Source organism: Jaculus jaculus, chromosome 4 (genome assembly GCF_020740685.1).
Source record: "Jaculus jaculus isolate mJacJac1 chromosome 4, mJacJac1.mat.Y.cur, whole genome shotgun sequence".
NCBI lineage: Eukaryota > Metazoa > Chordata > Mammalia > Rodentia > Dipodidae > Jaculus > Jaculus jaculus.
Window position 1 is genome coordinate 34203695 of NC_059105.1, and position 18641 is coordinate 34222335.

Below are 18641 nucleotides of genomic sequence, written 5' to 3' on the forward strand. Positions count from 1 at the left end.
AATACAATGTAACTAAATCATCATTATACTGGATTATTTAGGGAATAATGATAAAGAAGATAAATAAATAATAGTAAGGAAAGACCTGTGTATGTACAATATCGATATAACTTTTTATAAATATTTTTGATTTTTGGCTGGTTGAATCCATGGATACAGAGGAGGAATATATATATATGTATATATATATATATATATATATGAATATATATATGTGTATATATATGTATGAACATATATATACACATACATATATCTTTTGTTCCACCCTTTTAGACAAAATTTAGAATGCATTGCTTCTCGGCCTTTTGGCTAAGATCAAGTGTAGTATTTGTTCTTATCAGTTTAATTTAGAATGCACTAGATATACTGTCCTTCTTGCTCTTTTTAGACTTATCAATGAAATTTTGAGATTTCCTAATATAAGTAAATGGAAATCTTCCTCACTGAAAATTTGGTTCATTATCATATAGTAATGCATTTTGTGTCATGCTAATGTTTATTTGCTGAGTTCCCTATTCATGGACAGTTTGCTTATTTTTTTTTCCTCCATTTCAAACAAGACTGCAGTGAATAAACTTGTGCCTATTTCATGTTACCTGTGCATGAATTAATCCATAGGATGAACTCTCTAATGTGACCTACTGGGTTGGAAAGTATGTGTGTGAATGTCATTTGGATATTTTCAAATTTCCTTCTGTAGGAGTTCTGTTGACTCCTATAAGCAATGCCTGAGAGGTAAGCCATGCTCTCTTGCCGTGTGTGTGTGTGTGTGTGTGTGTGTGTGTGTGTGTGAGAGAGAGAGAGAGAGAGAGAGAGAGAGAGAGAGAGAGAGAGAGAGAAGAGAACAGGAGAGGAGAGGAGAGGAGAGGAGGGGAGAGGAGAGGGATGAGAGGAAGAAATGGTTAATTTTTTTTTGTTTTTGAAAGCTGTGCTAGGATGCAAGTTAGAGAGGAAAGGTGAGAGAGGGAGACATGGGAAAAGCCCTTCTGGGTTCCTGGCCCATGAACAAGAAGCATCTCAGATGACGGTAAGAACACCAATAGCTCATATTTACATGGCATTTGCCATGTGCCTGTCACTAACTACCATATTGACTCATTATGAGATTAGATATGGTTCATTTTCATTTAACTTTCTTCAGGTTTTTGAAAACAAATATTGAGTATTTACCCTGCACCAGACACTCTGCTAGGTGTTGGTTGATGTAATTTTTGTTGACAGAAGTCCTGCCAAATATCAACAGAAAAGGAATTCTTGGAGTAAGCTCTTATGCCAAGCAAGATCCTGCAGAAAGCACTGCAGATTTTTAACCATGATTTCTCTCCAGGTGTGGTGTCACGCTTCCTGCAAGATGTTTACTTTGGAGCTGCAGCACAGGGTTGACTCACTCAGTGGGTGCTGGGGCAGGGGCAAGTGCCCATATCCACTTTACCACACACATGTCGGTGGTGTGCTGTGTTATGGCTTTTGTTTAAATAATTGTAGCTCAAGGTTGGAGCAGGTGGAGTGGTGAGAAGGACTTGATTATGTTTGTGAGTTGTAATACCAAGTGAAATAAACCTAGTTTAACTGCATGTAACATTTAGTCAATGGCTGGCAGTTATAATTAGGACATGCAATGTACTGGTTAGAGGAATATGGGGAAGGCCCCAAAATATTAATGCAAATAATGAAAAAATATCTCCTAGACCTTCAAGAAAATATACTGAAAATATGCTGAGAAGAAAAGAATACTCAGAGCCCAGAATTAACTAACACCAAGAGCTGGCTGCTCCCCCTGTTAGTGTGTTTACCCCCCTCACTTTCTTTCCTGTGCCCCAGGGCACCTTTAAAGTTGCTCCAGAGCGCTGTTGTCCTTCTATCCCGTCACTGGCTTTAAGAGACTATCTCTTTACTTCCTGTGTACTGCTTTCTGGGTTCCTAAGGGTGTGCTAGCTGCTAACTTATCCTGACACTCACACCATGGGCTCAGAAACCAGAATACCAGCTACAGCCTGAGCTGTTCACCATAGGCTCATTTGTAGGGGGGAGGGGGACAATGGGCTTGGTTTCTAGCTGATGGGCTTTTGGGAAGTGATCAACTCTTGAGAGTTCTGACCTAGTCAGTGTATTAATAACTTGTTGGATTCACAATTTGCTGGCATTACTGGGAGACGGAGCCTTTTTGTGGGAAGTGGGTCATTGGGAGTGTGTCCTAGAAAGATATAACCTAATGTTAACCTTCCCATCTCCTTTCTGCTTCCTGTCCACCATTCCTTCCCACCAGTGTGTTCTGCCTTACCACGGCCTAGCAATGATAGAGCCAGCCAGCCATGCTCAGAAACCTCTGAAACCATGAGCCAACATAAGTCCTTCCTCCTTTAAGCCATTTCTCTTGGGTATTTTGTCACAGTGATAAAAACAAAAAAGAACTGACTAGCTCTCTAGTGGTTGTGTTTTCAGCTTAATCAGATTAGGAGCTGAGTGAGCTGTGTGTCTCTTGAGTGGGTCGATGATGGTATATTCAGGAAGGATTAACCGCAGAAGTACTTCCTTCAGAGTGGGCAGCCCTTCCAGTAGGGGACTATATATAGTAAAGCTCTGGGTGCTGCTTTTCATTTTGTCTAGCTTCCCATGGTACTCACTGCCACATTCCTTTTGCCTGGCTCCTTTTGTTACTCACTTGCGCACGAGTTTAGGCTGAGGGCACTGGGACCTGGCCTGCATCCTGCCCCAATGGGCTGGGCGGCTCCAGAATACTCTGACTCTCTAGCTTGTGGATAGCTATCGTTGCACTGCCAAGAGTACCTTGCAAGCAAATAAAAAAAAATCCCCCTTCTAATATATATGCATATTGTCAGCTCTGTTCCCCAGAGAACCCTGACTGATGCTGTGGTGGAGGTTTTGATTGAACTAAAGCCCTTCTCCCCTTTCTGTGCTGAGCAATGTTTTGTAAACACCTTAGATTCTAAGCTAAAAAGAAGTAAACAAACTTATTCTTATCATGACCTAGTATGACTGTGTCACTGTGTCCTGTCCTGAGTCATGTATATATATATATATGATTTGGGGAGAGAGACAGAGAGAGCAAGAGAGAGGAATTGGTGCACCAGGGGCTCAGCCACTGCAATTGAACTCAGATACCTGAGTCACCTTAGTGGGCATGTGCAACCTTGTGCTTGCCTCACCTTTGTGCATCTGGCTTATATGGGATCTGGAGAGAGATGGAACATGGGACCTTAGGCTTCATAGGCAGGTGCCTTAACTGCTAAGCCATCTCTCCAGCCCCTGAGTTAAATATTTTATAAGACCAAACCATAGGCAAAAACCCTGTACTCTGAGCTAATAGCTTATTGTCTTGCATCTGTAGGCCATTTATCACTTCCTGCCCATGCTTCCAGTCACCTAGCTTAGAAGTTTAACCCACCAACAGTGCTGAGAAGTCAAGATGATGTCAAACCGCCTGCCATACTGTCTATGAGACTTCTGAGCTCTCAAAACTCATCACTCAGGCTTTGAAAGTTATTTCCCTGAGTCCTTGAATAAATTTTCTGATTCTCCATCCTATCTCTTGGGCTGCCTTTATATGACTCAGTTTCTCAAAACAATACAGGTACAGCACCCTTTTCTTAAGTTGCATTTGAGTAACAGGGGGCTGGAAATCTGATGGTTGAGATCACCGTGGTTAGATATTGGAGGGGCTTAAGAAACTACAGAAAGTGTTGGGAATAGAAGGACAGTTTTTACAATGTGTCAGTGTCTCGGGAACTAGGAAAACAGGTTTTTATAGGAGAAAATAGTTCAAGACAATGGAGGATTATCTATACATCAGAAGCAGAGAACTAGGCTCTGACTTTTTTTTTTAAATATTTAAAAAAAAATTTTTTAACTTATTTATTTGAGAGCGACAGACACAGAGAGAAAGACAGGTAGAGGGAGAGAGAGAGAATGGGCGCGCCAGGGCTTCCAGCCTCTGCAAACAGACTCCAGATGCGTGCACCCCCTTGTGCATCTGGCTAACGTGGGACCTGGGGAACCGAGCCTCGAACCGGGGTCCTTAGGCTTCACAGGCAAGTGCTTAACCGCTAAGCCATCTCTCCAGCCCTAGGCTCTGGCTTTCAATCTGATTGAGGACCATTCAGGCTAATAGAAATCACAGTGGTCCTTTCAAATAGTGAGGGATTTAAATAGAGAGATTGGGATGCAGGGGTCATATCTGGGAATGACTGGCCTGAGCTTAGACTCACCCACCCTCTCCAGGCAGGACTCATGAGTTCCCATGTGCCACAGGCCCTACTTGGCCCAATTACCTGAGTACGTAGACTGGCTAGGCTGTCAAGCATGTGATCCTCATTGTAGAGGAGTTTTCAGTTTGGGAATCAAGATCTGTTTCGTGGATTAACATATTTCACCTTGTTGTTCTATAGGCACACTAGTGACAAGTGGCTCCTTCGTTTTTAGTTCTGTAATTTATACTCCCCAGAAGCAAGTTCAAGGTCTTCTCTGTTCCCCAGACTGTGTTATTCCCTAAGAAATTTAATTGGTGCAATGACTTTTGTTATGCAAGAGATTTCTATTAAGTGTGTTTTTGGATCTCAAAGTATAATATGCCATTCTCTTGTGGATGCCTTGAAGGCACCTGATTGGCCAGGCTCAAGATGGAGCTGACAGTGACCTCGCCAAACTCAGTGTTCTTCCAGGGCTATCTCAGGCACAGACTTACCATCTCCCCAATGGCTCAAGTCAGAAACCTGGGCATCATGGGTAATACCATCATCACATTCCCCTGCATCTCAGTGATCCTTTGTTTCCACTCTGTACTTCTGGTATGCCCTTTCTCTCTCTCTCTCTCTCTCTCTCATTACAAATAAATAAAAATACTTAAGAAAAAGAAGTTGCAGGGTTCCTCAATCAACGGAGATGGCCAAAGAACCAGGCTCAGAGGTTGACCTTCTAGAAATGTGCTTGCAGCAGTGCCGTCCGGTTGGTCTCACGATGAAGCCACTGCTTCAGGACCATGAACTTCACAGGTGAAGAGACTTGCTGGTTCCAACCATGTGTGTGATTGCTGCACTACTGCTGGAGGCGAGACCAGGATGACAAACTCCTCCTCCCCAGACAGATCGAGCAGGTCTAAAAGATGCCACCAACATGACCACTGTCCTCGACAAGTGGACAGCAGTAACGTTTCACTTGCTCCTTGCTCACAAGTGTGCACTAGATATCGGCATGGATGCAGTGCGCCTAAGTCATGTGGATCGAAGGCTCTATTCGGAGTCCTAACTCTTCCTGCCTGTGCAGCTGACTTTTGCATTTCTCCATTAGGTGCTTTTGCTTAACCACCTAGAAAATTAATGGAATACTATTTACTGAATGCTGAGCATCAGTGGCAATAGTAACGTATTGTGAAGTCCTTGGATAAAAGGCAGACCGAAAATTCACTGTATCATTATTTAAAATTGATGGTTTCTAATGAAAATGTGAAGTTCAAAGGGCTTGATGGCTTCTCAGGAAGCAGAATGGGCAATGGCTGGTGTGGGAACTTAATAAGCCTGTCTTGCAGGTGCCTGCCTGACTCCTCTCCCCACTCCACTGTGAGCATTAGAAGGGGGAAATATGCAGGCGCTGGGATGGGGTGATCAGTCACAAGGTGTGGGCGTATTGTATTGGCTGCTGTCACAGTTGGAGTCTTCAGGAGCTAGTCAGAGTCCTTTTGCAAAGTTCCCTGGGCTGGATTTTCTAATACATCCTCATCCCAGGTGGGATGAGAAGCAGAGATGTTGAGGACGAGCCCTGCCCGCCCCCCATGGCATCACTTACCCCGCATTACTGGGGTGAGAGTGATGTGGAAAACTCAGATCTCTTCTCTGAGTTGTGGGATCTGTGATCTTTTCCAACAGGGTAGTATTCCCAAGTAATTTCCTCTTTCAGCTCTTCCTTTTTCCCCCCTCTCCTAGCTCTTTTTAAAAGTGCAGTGGGTTTGGCTTGTTTCTTCCCCAGTGTTACCGGCCCATTCTTTCTTCCGTGAAGGTCTGGCCCCAGTCCTGTATTTCCTTGTGACCCCTTGCAGCTTACCACCACTCCTTTTGTGCATCGCTCTCGGCTCCTGAAGTGCCTTTGCAGCCTCACCCTCTCCTTAACCCCTTTCCTGCATTTCCAATACAGCTGTCAAGACTAAGGACTCTTGAATTTCCTAAGTGAAAGTCCAGACATTTTCAAAATAAGGTCATGATGTGGCTGTGTATCTCTTCTCATTTTGGTTTGTAGCAAGTCCCTGCCACTTCCTTTTCTCTCTTTCCTCTCCTCAGCTGGAGCAGATGCGTGGCTCTCCCCGTGAGTGATCGCGGTTCTGCAAGCAAAGTGACTCATAACAGGGCCTCCTGGCAGTTGCTTCCTGCGGAGTCCAGTGGGTTCTCTCAGCCTGCCAATACAGTGGGCACATGGAGGGACAAACGCATCAGGCAGAAGCATCGTGTCACACCAGCTGAGCAGCACTTAGCCTAGGAACAATTCAGACAGATTCAGCCAACCCCAGGAGACGTAGCCTCGCTGATTTGGTGGCAAGCTTATTCAGAGGGAAGAGTTCCTATCTTGAAGCAGTCACTAGATGCAGGTGCTCAAAAAGGGGTTTCAGAGCAGAATCTGGCCTCCGATCAGCCCGTGATTGACTATGACAGCAGAGAGCAAGTCACAAAAGCTTCCTCAGACGGCGTATAAATTACCGTGGGGTGGCCACGGGATGAGAAGATGTTGGAAGGAGATTGAGTATTTATTAAAATATCTTTTGTCAGCCCGATTTATTTTCTTCTTTCTTCATAAGATGTGATAGTTTTGCATCAGCGCATCTAAATGAAATAATTTGCTAAAGGTCAAATGCAATTCCCTCCAGCCAGCTTTCATTTACCTTCTAATTAATAACTAAATGTTCATACATACATTAGCCTGAGGCTCATGCATAAAATAATGACTACCATTTATTGAACACCTATTATGTCCTAGGCATTTTGCATACATTATTTCAGATTCTCACAACCCCAGAAGGTAGGAATGTCCCTTTAATGGAGTAGGAAGATGATGCCTAGATATGCTCTGCTATTTGCCCTTGGTCATGCAAATTACTGTCTCAAGCCAAATGTTCCATGCTTTCTCATGCTAAGGCAGCTGCTTCCTGCAAGGGTTTGATGCCTTGTGCCATCTGCTGTTGCTGAGGAATTGAGAGATGAGAGGGTGGTGTGGAAGCAAGTCTCTGACTTTCCAAGTCAAACATCGCCCTGTGACGGGAAGCTGGGTCATCCAAAGCTTGTAGTCTGATTGTCATGTGCATGTTTGGGAAGGGGCAACATGTTATTCAGGGCTGGACTCCTTTGCATTCAGTTTAGCTTTCTTCCATATCTTCCCCAAAAGGAAGGGAGGCCTTGAGCAGTGAGGCAGATGTGGACACACCTTACCTAAAAAAGCAGGAGAATGGGGAAGAATTGTCAACCTGACACTTAGGAGGTGGAGGCAGGAGGATCGGGAGGATTAGGAATTCAAGGCTAACCTCAGCTATATAGTGTATTTCAGGCCAGAATGGGTTACATGAGGCCCTGTCTCAAAAACAAAACAAAACAGACCAAAACAAACAAAAAACCTTGCAAATACTAAAAACAGATCTTGTAGCTCTTCAGTCTGCAAGAAATTAACCAATAAACAAAACCATTGCATGTTTCATCCAAACTTTTGCCCCTCTTTTCTTCCTTCACTTCTGTGCTCCATCTTTTTTTTTGAGACAGGTTCTCATGTAGCAGAGGCTAGCCTTGAACTCCTGATCCTCCTGTGTTCACCTCCCAAGTGCTGAGAGGTGTGTACCACCATACCCATCCTTAATTTTCTTAATGTTTTAAATTTGAACCAGTGAAGTGAGCCTTGGAACCCTAACTGAGTGGTTACCTGACATCACAGCTCCATAACAAAATCACCACACTGACTTGTGAGAGCCCCCCGTAATTTTGGTAAATTTCCATTAGGTTTTGATTCTTGTTCCAGCCATAGGATGTTAGCTGATTCTCAGAAGAGATCTGTGACCTACCCACATCAAACTAACTGGGACCTAAGACCTTCAGCTTGTTCAAATATAGATTCCTTCCAATTCTATATTCATGAATTTAGATGATCTAGGTTCAGGAATCTCCACTTTAAAGAAAAAAAAAATTCTTCAGGAGTTTTGATCCAGATGAAGTTTTGAGGATCATACTTGAGATTCAAATTTTAGAAAAATAGATTGTAAATAAAAAAACCTAAGTTTGACTCTTAAAATAGGAAAAATGTTATAGAGGTGATATTCAACTTACAAAAACATACAGTGGAATACTGCAGGAAAATCTATGTTCAAGCTCATCTCCTTAGTTGACTAGCCATTGATTATTTGTTTAAAGGTAACTACTTTTCCTTCAAGTGAACGTTGCACAATTTCAATTTCTGTGAAAAGTCTGAAAATCCCATTCTCTCGGTCTCTCTTCCTAAGTCACTATCAGTCTTTGGCATCCTGTGACTTTTATCGGAACCCTAAATCCTTTGACCCTCCCAATTCATCTGGCCAAGGTTCAGCTAGTCTCTTTCCTAAGAAAGCGAAGCGTTATCAGTTTCATAAAAGTTCCCATCATCTTCCTGCTTCCTGTGTTTCATCACCCTGAAAGCAAGATGTGTGTGTGTGTGCAAACCACATGTCAGTCTGAATAAAATTAACAATTTTTTTCCCAAAAGAGGAAAATATTTTCTTGACATCTACGCCAGGCCTTCCCTTCTACCACTGCTTCTCCAGACCTTGCAGAGGAATTGGTTTGATTAAGTGAATGCTTCTCCAACTAAATTAGCAACAGCACCACCCTCTGTTGCCTTTATGTCTTTCTATACTACTTTAGCTATTGAATTTGTAAAAATTAAAAAAAAATTTAAAAAATTAGTCAAAATTTTTCTTCCAGTATTTTAGATTTTTAATTTTTTTTTTTTTTTTTTTGAGGTAGGGTCTCGCTCTAGCCCAGGCTACCTGGAATTTACTATGTAATCTCAGGGTAGCTTTGAACTCATGGCGATCCTCCTACCTCTGCCTCCCAAGTGCTGGAGTTAAAGGCATGCGCCACCATGCCTGGCTAGATTTTTAATTTTTTTAAAAAAATAATATTTTATTTATTTATTAGAGAGAGGGAAAGAGGCAGATATAGAGAGAATGGGCATGCCAGGGCCTCTAGCCACTGCAAATCAACTCCAGATGCATGCGCCACCATGTGCATTTGGCTTACTTTGGACCTGGAGAATCCAACCAGGGTTCTTAGGCTTTTTAGGCATGTGCTTTAACCACTAAGCAATCTCTTCAGCCCTCTTTTTAAAAAATATTTTATTTTGATGTATTTATTTATTTATGTGTGTGTGTGTGTGTGTGTGTGAGAGAGAGAGAGAGAGAGAGAGAGAGAGAGAGAGAGAGAGAGAGAGAGAATGGGCACACTAGGGCCTCCAGCCACCACAAACTCCAGATGTGTGCACCCCCTTGTGCAGCTGGCCTGCATGGGTCCTGGGGAGTCAAACCTGGGTCCTTTGGCTTTGCAGGCAAGCTCCTTAACTGCTAAGCCATCTCTTTAGCTTTTGAATTTTTTAAGAAAAAGAACTTCTACTGACATTTTTTCATGTATGTACTTCAATCATAATCCTCTCCCATTGCTTTCTTGTGTTCCCTTCTCTCATACTCCTTGTACTGAATTCCTTCCTCTTTCCAGATAGTCCCTCTTCTATTTCAATGTTATTTGGGGAGAGGCTCTTTTTTTCTTTTCTTTTCTTTTCTTTTCTTTTCTTTTCTTTTCTTTTCTTTTCTTTTCTTTTCTTTTCTTTTCTTTTCTTTTCTTTTCTTTTTTGCCTCACTCCATCATCCATAATGGCAATGTTGATGGGTCCAGGTAATGACAGCCCCTGTGAGATCCTAAACACAGTGGCTACTTCATGTTCCACAGCACTCCTCCCCATCCTCTGGCTCTAAACATTCTTTCCACCACCTCTCCTGCAATGTTCCCTGAGCCTTGAGAAGCATCTGATTCTGATACTTTATCCAACTCATGCATTTAATAAGACTTGGAGTCACCAGAGTAGCACTTATTAACCTGTGCATCAATGAACTTGGGCACTGGTCCATGCGCCTGAGGTGTAGCAAAGTTCATGGGATGAGAGGAGCTTAACTGGGAATGTAGAGCAAGATGATACTTCTATTTTATTTTATTTTGTTTTGGCTCCTTAGAAATCTACATCCATTGATAAGTGAGTGGCCGCATGTGAGAGCACAGTTGCTTTTAGGCATTGTAATCTGATACTTCTTTTCTCAGTGTCTTTTCATGTACAGGATTCCCCACATACTAGGAGTGTGAATTAGAGCTCATGTCTTGCTTAGGGCCTACATGTGGTTCTCTAGAACCCTGATAACTTTTTTTAAAATTTTTTTAAAATTTTTATTTATTTATTTATTTGAGAGCAACAGACTCAGAGAGAAAGACAGATAGAGGGAGACAGAGAGAATGGGCACGCCAGGGCCTCCAGCCACTGCAAACGAACTCCAGACGCGTGCGCCCCCTTGTGCATCTGGCTAACATGGGACCTGGGGAACTGAGCCTCAAACCGGGGTCCTTAGGCTTCACAGGCCAGCGCTTAACCGCTAAGCCATCTCTCCAGCCCTTTTTTTTAGTTTTTAAGTACATAATTCATTCACACATTATAAATACTAAAAACACCCCACAAGTAGTTATATATAATAATTGTCTTCTTTTCATCCTTTGTTTTCCTGGTCCTCACCTTTCCTACTCATTGATGAACCTTTTTATTACTTATGTAATATTTCAGGTTCACAACAATGGTAGCTAGAGCGTAGGCCTGGTTTCTTGGGAGCATGGAATGTGCTGTATTTAATGGCTTGCTTTCACTTGATAGTCTTTTCTTTTTATGGCGGGGGTTGGGGGGAGGTTCAAGGTAGGGTCTCGCTGTAGCCCAGACTGACCTGGAATTCACTCTGTAGTCTCAGGGTGGACTAGAACTCATGATGATCTTCCTACCTCTGCCTCCCAAGTGCTGGGATTTAAGGCATGTGCCACCACACCTGGCTTCTAGTCTTTTCTTTTTCTCATTCAATTTGCAATCCTCTTTCCTCAGCTTCTTGGATGCTCTCAGGCATGAGCCACCACACCTGGCTACTGAAATTCTTTTAAAATTATTTATTTATTTATTTTTGCGCGCATGTTTGTGGTTTATGTACAGGTATGTATGCATGTTCATATATACGTGAGTGCATATGTATTTGTGGGTGAAGGCATGCATGATGTGTGTATGCATGTGTGTGGAGGTTAGAAGTCTGCATTGACGTCTTTCTCAAAATGATCTCCACTATTTCTTTTGAAAGAGAGTGTTGAACTGAACACGGAGTTCACTGGTTTGGCTAGACAAGCTAGCCAGCAAGTTCTAGAGATCCATCTGTCTCATCTCCCTCACACTGGAATCATAGGTTCATGCCACCAGACCTGGCATTTTACATATGGGTGCTGGTGATCTGAATGGAGGTCCTCATACTTTTGCAGGATTTTGTGTGCTGAGCCATCTCCCCAGCCCGTGAAATTCTTAATCAACTTTGAATTTCTTTTCCCTTGGATCCTGCAAATTATATGTTCTAGTTTTCACCTGGCTTTTTTTGTTTAGCTATGTGTCTTAAAGATCTTTTCATGTTTGTATATGAAGAGTTTTCTCATAATATTTATGACTATTAAATAGTTTGTTCTTGAGAATCTAAAAACCTGTATCCATGGCTAGCTTAGGAATGTACCAGGTAATTCCTGTCCCAGTTTTCTAGCCTTTTGATGTTTCCAAGTGTGGGGGAGCAAAAGCCTGAGAGAAAACCTTTCATCTGCCCAACTCCCTTTAGCCACCTGCATGCCTTTAGAAGCCCCCGGGCAGCCTTTGTTGTTTCCTAGCTGGCTGACTTGCCATGAGCCTGTAGCCCAGGGCTTATCCCTGCCACCCCCACCCCCCACCTGGCAACTGCTGCACCTCTTGGTCTTTTGTCACTGAGATGCTGCAAGATATCATTTGGGCTCCATCAGTCACAGTAGACCAGTTATGTCTTTGCCTCAATCGGCCTAGGGCAGAATGACAAAATGGCCACTGGAGACCCATTTTGAAATCTACCCTTGCATTCCTTGTTCATTCCTACAAATCATCATTTTGGGAGAAATCTATGGTCATGGCTCAGCAATTTGGCTTCTTTTGAGAAGATAGTGGAGGCCCTCCCTACCCTGAGGAATCTTCTGATTGTCGGAAGGTACCAGAGTCATGTTCTAAAACCTGCCACTCATTTTGAAGCAGCCATCAGCTCTGGCTCTGTGACAGACCCATGTCCCCAAAGTCTCTCTTGAAGTATCACGAGCTGCCCACTCACTCAGGAAGCAGTCCTGTGCACTGGGAGCAGCCCTGCACAATGGCGTTCTGAAGATATTCCTCTGGGAAGGATAGACGGTAGAGTCCACATTCCCCAGGAGGCCAGTTCTGAGGGCCTCATACATGACCAGAACATGGCTGTCCCCTCTTCTGCTAGGGTTAGGTTTGAATGCGTAGATGCAGAATCTTTACCCCAGACCCAGTTGTACCCCTGTGAGGAGCCTGGGCAAAGGCAGTCCTTCTGCCCAGTTCAGTGAACTGTGGGCAGCGGGAGCCACATGTTGGCTGTCAGATCTGGCTATCCAACAGCTGGACTGGGCACCACATAGGCTCATGAGCAGAGATAGTGGAGGGAAGAGCAGAAGCCTTGTTATCTGCTCTGGTATTCACCGGGTAAGAGAAGCCACAACCCCCCCACCCCGCCCCCGTGACTTACAGTCCCTTTATTCAACCAAGCCGTGCCCTTGGCACCTGAAAGGAAGATTATCTATATGCTAAAAATGCACTTTTGGAGTCCAATTCCACTGCCAGGGAAAGCTTCCAGGTATCGTGAAAGTCCACTGGGAGAAAACAGGCTACAATTCCAATTAAACACCATATTGAGCACCTTGGTTCCGGTGCACTCTGTTTGTTTAGTTTATAAGGATAGTTGATAAGAGAAGTGCTAGGATGGCAAAAATTAATTAAAGTAAGAAGGAATGATCTTAGGAGAGAAGGGCATAGAACAACTAAGAATCCATAGATGGCTTCTCCCCGTACCTGCTACAATTAATTAATCACTAATCCCTCCATTATTTGCATTAAGAATCTCTGTGTCCTGGACAAAAGAACAAAGTCATTATTTTTGAATGTATGGCTAACATACTGTAAGGACAATCTCTACAATGGGCTTAGTGACTGCTAATAATCATATCACAATATGGTTGAGAGTGGCTGAAAGAGATCCTGGGCTTTTGAGATTGGAGCAAACGTTCCTAGTCAGTTTTCCTCACACATTGCCATGAGCTGCACCTCTGAGGTTAGTGAGTAAGGACAAGCTATGAACAGTCACAGCCGTCTTTGTGAGGTGGGGGAGAGTAGGGAGGGACGATTTCCATTACAGCCATCCAGGGCCACTGGTTGAAATGTGTGTGTGTGTGTATCTCATGTTGAGCAATGGCTCACAAACCACAGAATGAACCTTGGATTAAATGTTAACCCTGTGTAATCAAAACAGAAAAATGCTGAGCCTCCCGAAGGTCGGGAATGGATGGGCAGAATTCGAACAGTGTCCGCCCGCCCGCCAGGGCTAAGGCCAGGAGATGTCCAGCCTTACAGCTGCAGGCTCGGTTTCTTCTCTGACTTCCCTGCTGGCTGTTCTCCACTTTAGCAGTTGAGAGTCTTCACCCGGAGTGATTTATGGCTGTGTTTTGTCGGGCCCTGGTCTGACATTGATGGACTCCCTTCTCTCTCTCTCCCGGGTCCTCTCTGGTGACAGCCACCCTTTCAGGTACCCGTCAGAGCACCAGCTCTTCATTCCTGGCTGACCTGGAGGCCGTCACAAATGCATTCTGACTGCCATCTTCATTCAAGCTGCCACCTGGCCCTGTCCAGCTTAACGGGTCTTTCCGAGGCCCACACAAGGGCGGGGGGCTGTGGGGAGGAGGCCCACGGCACTCTGAGCAATGCCTACCATGGCTGGGGGGAGTTTCTGTGTGCTTTGGGCAAATCTGGGGAATATAGCTTCTGAAAGTCAAGACGGGGGGGGGCATGTGCTTGCATCAGCTGCTCAGCTTCACGGTCTCTGTCACAAAGTTGTGACAGCCTCACCTGATAACATCCCCTCCCCCCTCTAAGGATCAATGTAATGGCCTCCTAGTGGTGCCGCGGTCACGAAGGACTCTGCGAAGGGGGCGAGGGAAGGACGCAGCTGAGGGGAGACGTAAAGATGTCAGAGGAACCCAGGGGTGGGAGGGCTGAGCGCTGCCCTGAAAGCTCCCCGGGAGATCGGAACAGGAGCCTGCGAGAATGAAACAGAACTTCTGTCTAAGCCTGGCTTTTTGAATTGGCCCCAAATGCAGTGACATTTTCTTTTTTGGCTGCTTTGGAAAAAAAAAAATAAAAAAAGAAAGAGAGGAAAAATGTAGACTGTGACATTAACGATGGATGGGGCTTAGACAAACTGAACCAGCTCTGAAGGCTTCCCCAGCGCTAAGCAGGCCGAGGGTAGGTCTCCACGGTGTGCTTCCCTTCTTCCTAAGCCCAGAGAAAGCTCCTGATAAAATGGCAGCTTTCTGCCCCAGTCAGGTATCAGGGAGGTTTAATATTTCACATTGTGTTGGCTGGTGAATGTGACAGCTCTCGGCTCTTCTGCTTGAGGGTGACATTTACAGCAGGCCGCTCCACCGGGCCTCTTGGAGGTGAGAAGCTGAACACAGGGGCAAGGCTAGCTTTGGGCTTTTGGGTCTACCTGGGAACTCACCTGTTGGAGGCCCTCTTTTAGGTAGCATCTGACTGTGAAGTGGCTTCCTCTGCCTGTCCCCTCTGCATGTGAATGGTACCCTGAAGGAGCAGAAAGTCCATTAAGAAACAAACTAGTGACCCATTCGTCTCATGTGGTTGCCTCTTGGCTAACCAGCCATCTGTGGCCTGGGATTCTTCCATGTGGAGAGGGGTAACTGGAGCAGAGAGATTCGAAAGAAAAATGAGACAAAGATTTGTGTGAGGCTTTGAGTAACGAGGATGCAAAGTCCCTTGATCCCTTTAGTCACCCCCAAATGGAGACTGTTTCGATCACCTTAGAATTTGGCCCAGAGAAAAATCCAAAGCTGGCATGTGTTTCTTATCTTTGACATTTCATAGTCTCAGCAGTTTCCATGTAGGCAACTACTGTGGTCCTACATCTATATAAGAAAAGGTTATCAACCCAGAGGAGGGTTGGGGAGATGGTTCATTGGTTAAAGTGCTTGCTGATTAAATGTGGGTACCTGAGTTCAGATCCCCAGAACCCACATAGAGGCCAGACACAGTAGTGAGTGTGTAATCCCAGCACACCTGTAGTGAGATGTGAGATGGAGGCAGGAGAATCCAGAGGCTTGAGAGGCAGCTAGCCTGTTGTACGCAGTGGTGACCAGTAAGAAACCCCTGACTCAAGCAAGGTGGAAGGTGAGGACTGACCTTGGGAATTGTCACACACTGTGGCATGGAAGTGTCTGCCCAGCCTGGCGTGGTGGTGCACGCCTTTATCCCAGCACTAAGAAGGCAGAGGTAGGGGGATCACCGAGAGTTTGAGGCCACCCTGAGACTACATAGTGAATTGCAGGTCAGCCTGAGCTAGAGTGAGACCCTACCTCGGAAAACAAAACAAAACAGAACAGAACAGAACAGAACAAAACAAAACAAAAGTGTCTTTCCTTACATACATACACACACACCACACACAGACACACAAAGATGCTGCTGTTAATGTTAATAATTCCCACGTGGTTAAGCCATTTGCCTGCAAAGCCAAAGGACCCAGATTCAATTCCTCAGAACCCATGTTAGCCAGATGCACGAGGGGGTATATGTGTCTGGAATTCGCTTTCAGTGGCCCTGGTGTGCCCATTCTCTCTCTCCCCCAAATAAATAAATAATAAAATATTTAAAAAATGATACCCAGGGGATTTGTGTGCCCTCAACTCCAGAGAGGCATTTGTAGCCTGGATGGGAAGCACGTTACACAAACAGCTACAAAAAGACCTTCTCTGCTTGGATCTCATAGTAGGGGGCTGACTTCTGTGGTCATAGCTGGAGCTGGCCAACAGGAAGAACCCCTTGTTATGTGCAGTTTGGATTGGCAGCCGGGGACCCCTCTTTTTTATTGCAATAGCTGAATTAACTTCTGCTTTTGGAGACTGATTCAGCCGTGTAACATAAATTGAAATCATCGGGGTGGCGGTGGGGGCTGTTGGGAGGGGATTGTAGGAGCCTTCCATCTTGTTAATGTAACACTTCCTTACGTGATCAGGGTTGTGAGCTCCCGTGTAATGAATTTCTCCTCTGGTAATCATTCACCAGTGCATCACGACCTGTGTGTTTTTGCTGTGCTCCACACATTTCCAGACTTTTGCAATGACTTGTCAGCACCTAGGAAAAAATGATTTGGATGCGACCCATCTCTTGGAGAGATGCCCTCCCCAGCTGCCTTTCAAATTGGTGGAGAGAAGTAGGTGGGACCACCTGGCGGGCAGCCACGGCCACCTCTGAGGCTGTGCTGTGACTCCCTGCCCACGTTGCAGGCAGATTAGCACGTACCCACCAAGTCTGTGGCCTTCTTGTTACCCTAAGCCCTGGCGTTTGGTCCAGATGACTCCACAGTGGCCTCTGCCTTCTGCACCTGCGGTTTCCAGCAGCCCAGTGAGCTTCTTTCTGCAAGAAGGCGTGGGTGCAAATGGCAGTACAATTAGGCATCTGGGCACCCCATGGGTTCTTACCAACTCTGGGGTGAAGAACCGTTGATGGCAGGGGACAAGGCTATCGTCTGAGTCACGTGTGTGAGTTGTCGCCATCTGCAACTGTAATTCTGGCCACGTGGTCAATTGTAAGAAGGGGTTTATAACCAGCTTTTATTGCATTTGTGGATCAAGATGATTAAACAACAGATGGGAAACCCAACCAAGATTTTTAATCTCCACCTCTTCGCTGAGGGAGTCACTTTGTGGCCTCTCTGTGGTGGATTCTATAATTAGGGCAGGCACTATTCTTCTGGTTTTCTGCTACTGTTTCATGCATTCAGTCTTTAAAAAAAATTATTGACAGTTTTCACATATGTGCATAAGGTATTTTGATCATTATCCCTCCTGTCACTTTCTTTTTCTTTTTTAAATTTTTTATAATTAACAACTTCCATGACTGTAAACAATATCCCATAGTAATTCCCTCCCTCCCCCACTTTTTCCTTTGAAACTTCACTCTCCATCATATCCCCTCCCCCTCTCAGTCTGTCTTTTATTTTGATGTCATGATCTTTTCCTCCTATTATGATGGTCTTGTGTAGGTGGTGTCAGGCACTGTGAGGTCATGGATATCCAGGCCATTTTGTGTCTGGAGAAGCACATTGTAAGGAGTCCTACCCTTCCTTTGGCTCTTACATTCTTTCTGCCACCTCTTCCACAATGGACACTGAGCCTTGGAAGGTGTGATAGAGATATTGCAGTGCTGAACACTCCTCTGTTACTTCTTCTCAGCACTGTGATGCCTTCTGAGTCATCCCCAAGGTCACTGCCATCTGAAAAGAGAAAGTTTTCTAACAAAAAAGTGAGAGTAGCATTAATATACATAGGCATGAACATTAAGAGAAGTGTTTACCAGGCAGTTTAATGAGCATAGTATATACATTTAGCCAGTCAGCAGCAGACATTACACCCCTAGGGCTCATGACTACCTCTGTTGTAGGTTTCCAGTATCAGGGATGCATTCCCTCCCATGGAGCAGGCCTCCAGTCAAAATAGAGGGCGGTTGGTTTCCCCATAATGGACATGCCACTATTGCACCTATTGGCTCATTATATTTGGCTGGCCAAATATAAGGCTTACAGTGTCCACTGTTGAGTATCCTCACTGGTGACTTCTCTCTCTCCCATTGAGCTGCATACAGTATGTCTTTTTCTAGCTTTCTGTCAGTGGGTCTACAAGGAGGAGGTTTTCAGCTCAGTTTCAGCAGGATTTCTCAGTGGCCTTGAAGCCTAAGTATGTGGAGTCTTCAGCAATAGGGTCTTACCATCTATTCCTGAGGGCCTTGGCAATTGCCTGTAATGTTTTGAGGGCACCAGGGATCTCCCTGGCCAACAACTCACTGGAAGGTACCCCATCCCTGGCACTGAAAATTTTTCTAGTAGCAATCTATGGCTTCTGAGTGTTCCACTGTCAAAAAAGTAGGTTTCTGTATGATTTATTTATACCCTCTTAGAGTTTGATTAGCCCTCCTTCCATCTTTCCTTTACTCAGTCTCTTCCCCTGACCTCACTAAGGCCTTTTCACCCCCATTAATCTGTTCTTCTACTTACATATATACAATACCATCCTATTAAGTCCTCCCCATCACTTTCTTTTGTGCCTGATCCCCCTGTACATTCATTTTTATCAGACCATAAGCACTAGTTTTTGGTTTGGAAAATATGGGCTCCAAAATCCGGGAAGGTTATTGAAGCCCATGACAAAGAGAAAACTCCACACAGTGTACCAGTTATTATTTTAACCATT

General features: G+C 44.6%; 1 pseudogene; it reads left to right on the forward strand.

The window, feature by feature from the left end:
* Window positions 1–292: 292 nt before the first annotated feature.
* LOC123460310 lies at window positions 293–419 on the forward strand (annotated as a pseudogene).
* Window positions 420–18641: the final 18222 nt, after the last annotated feature.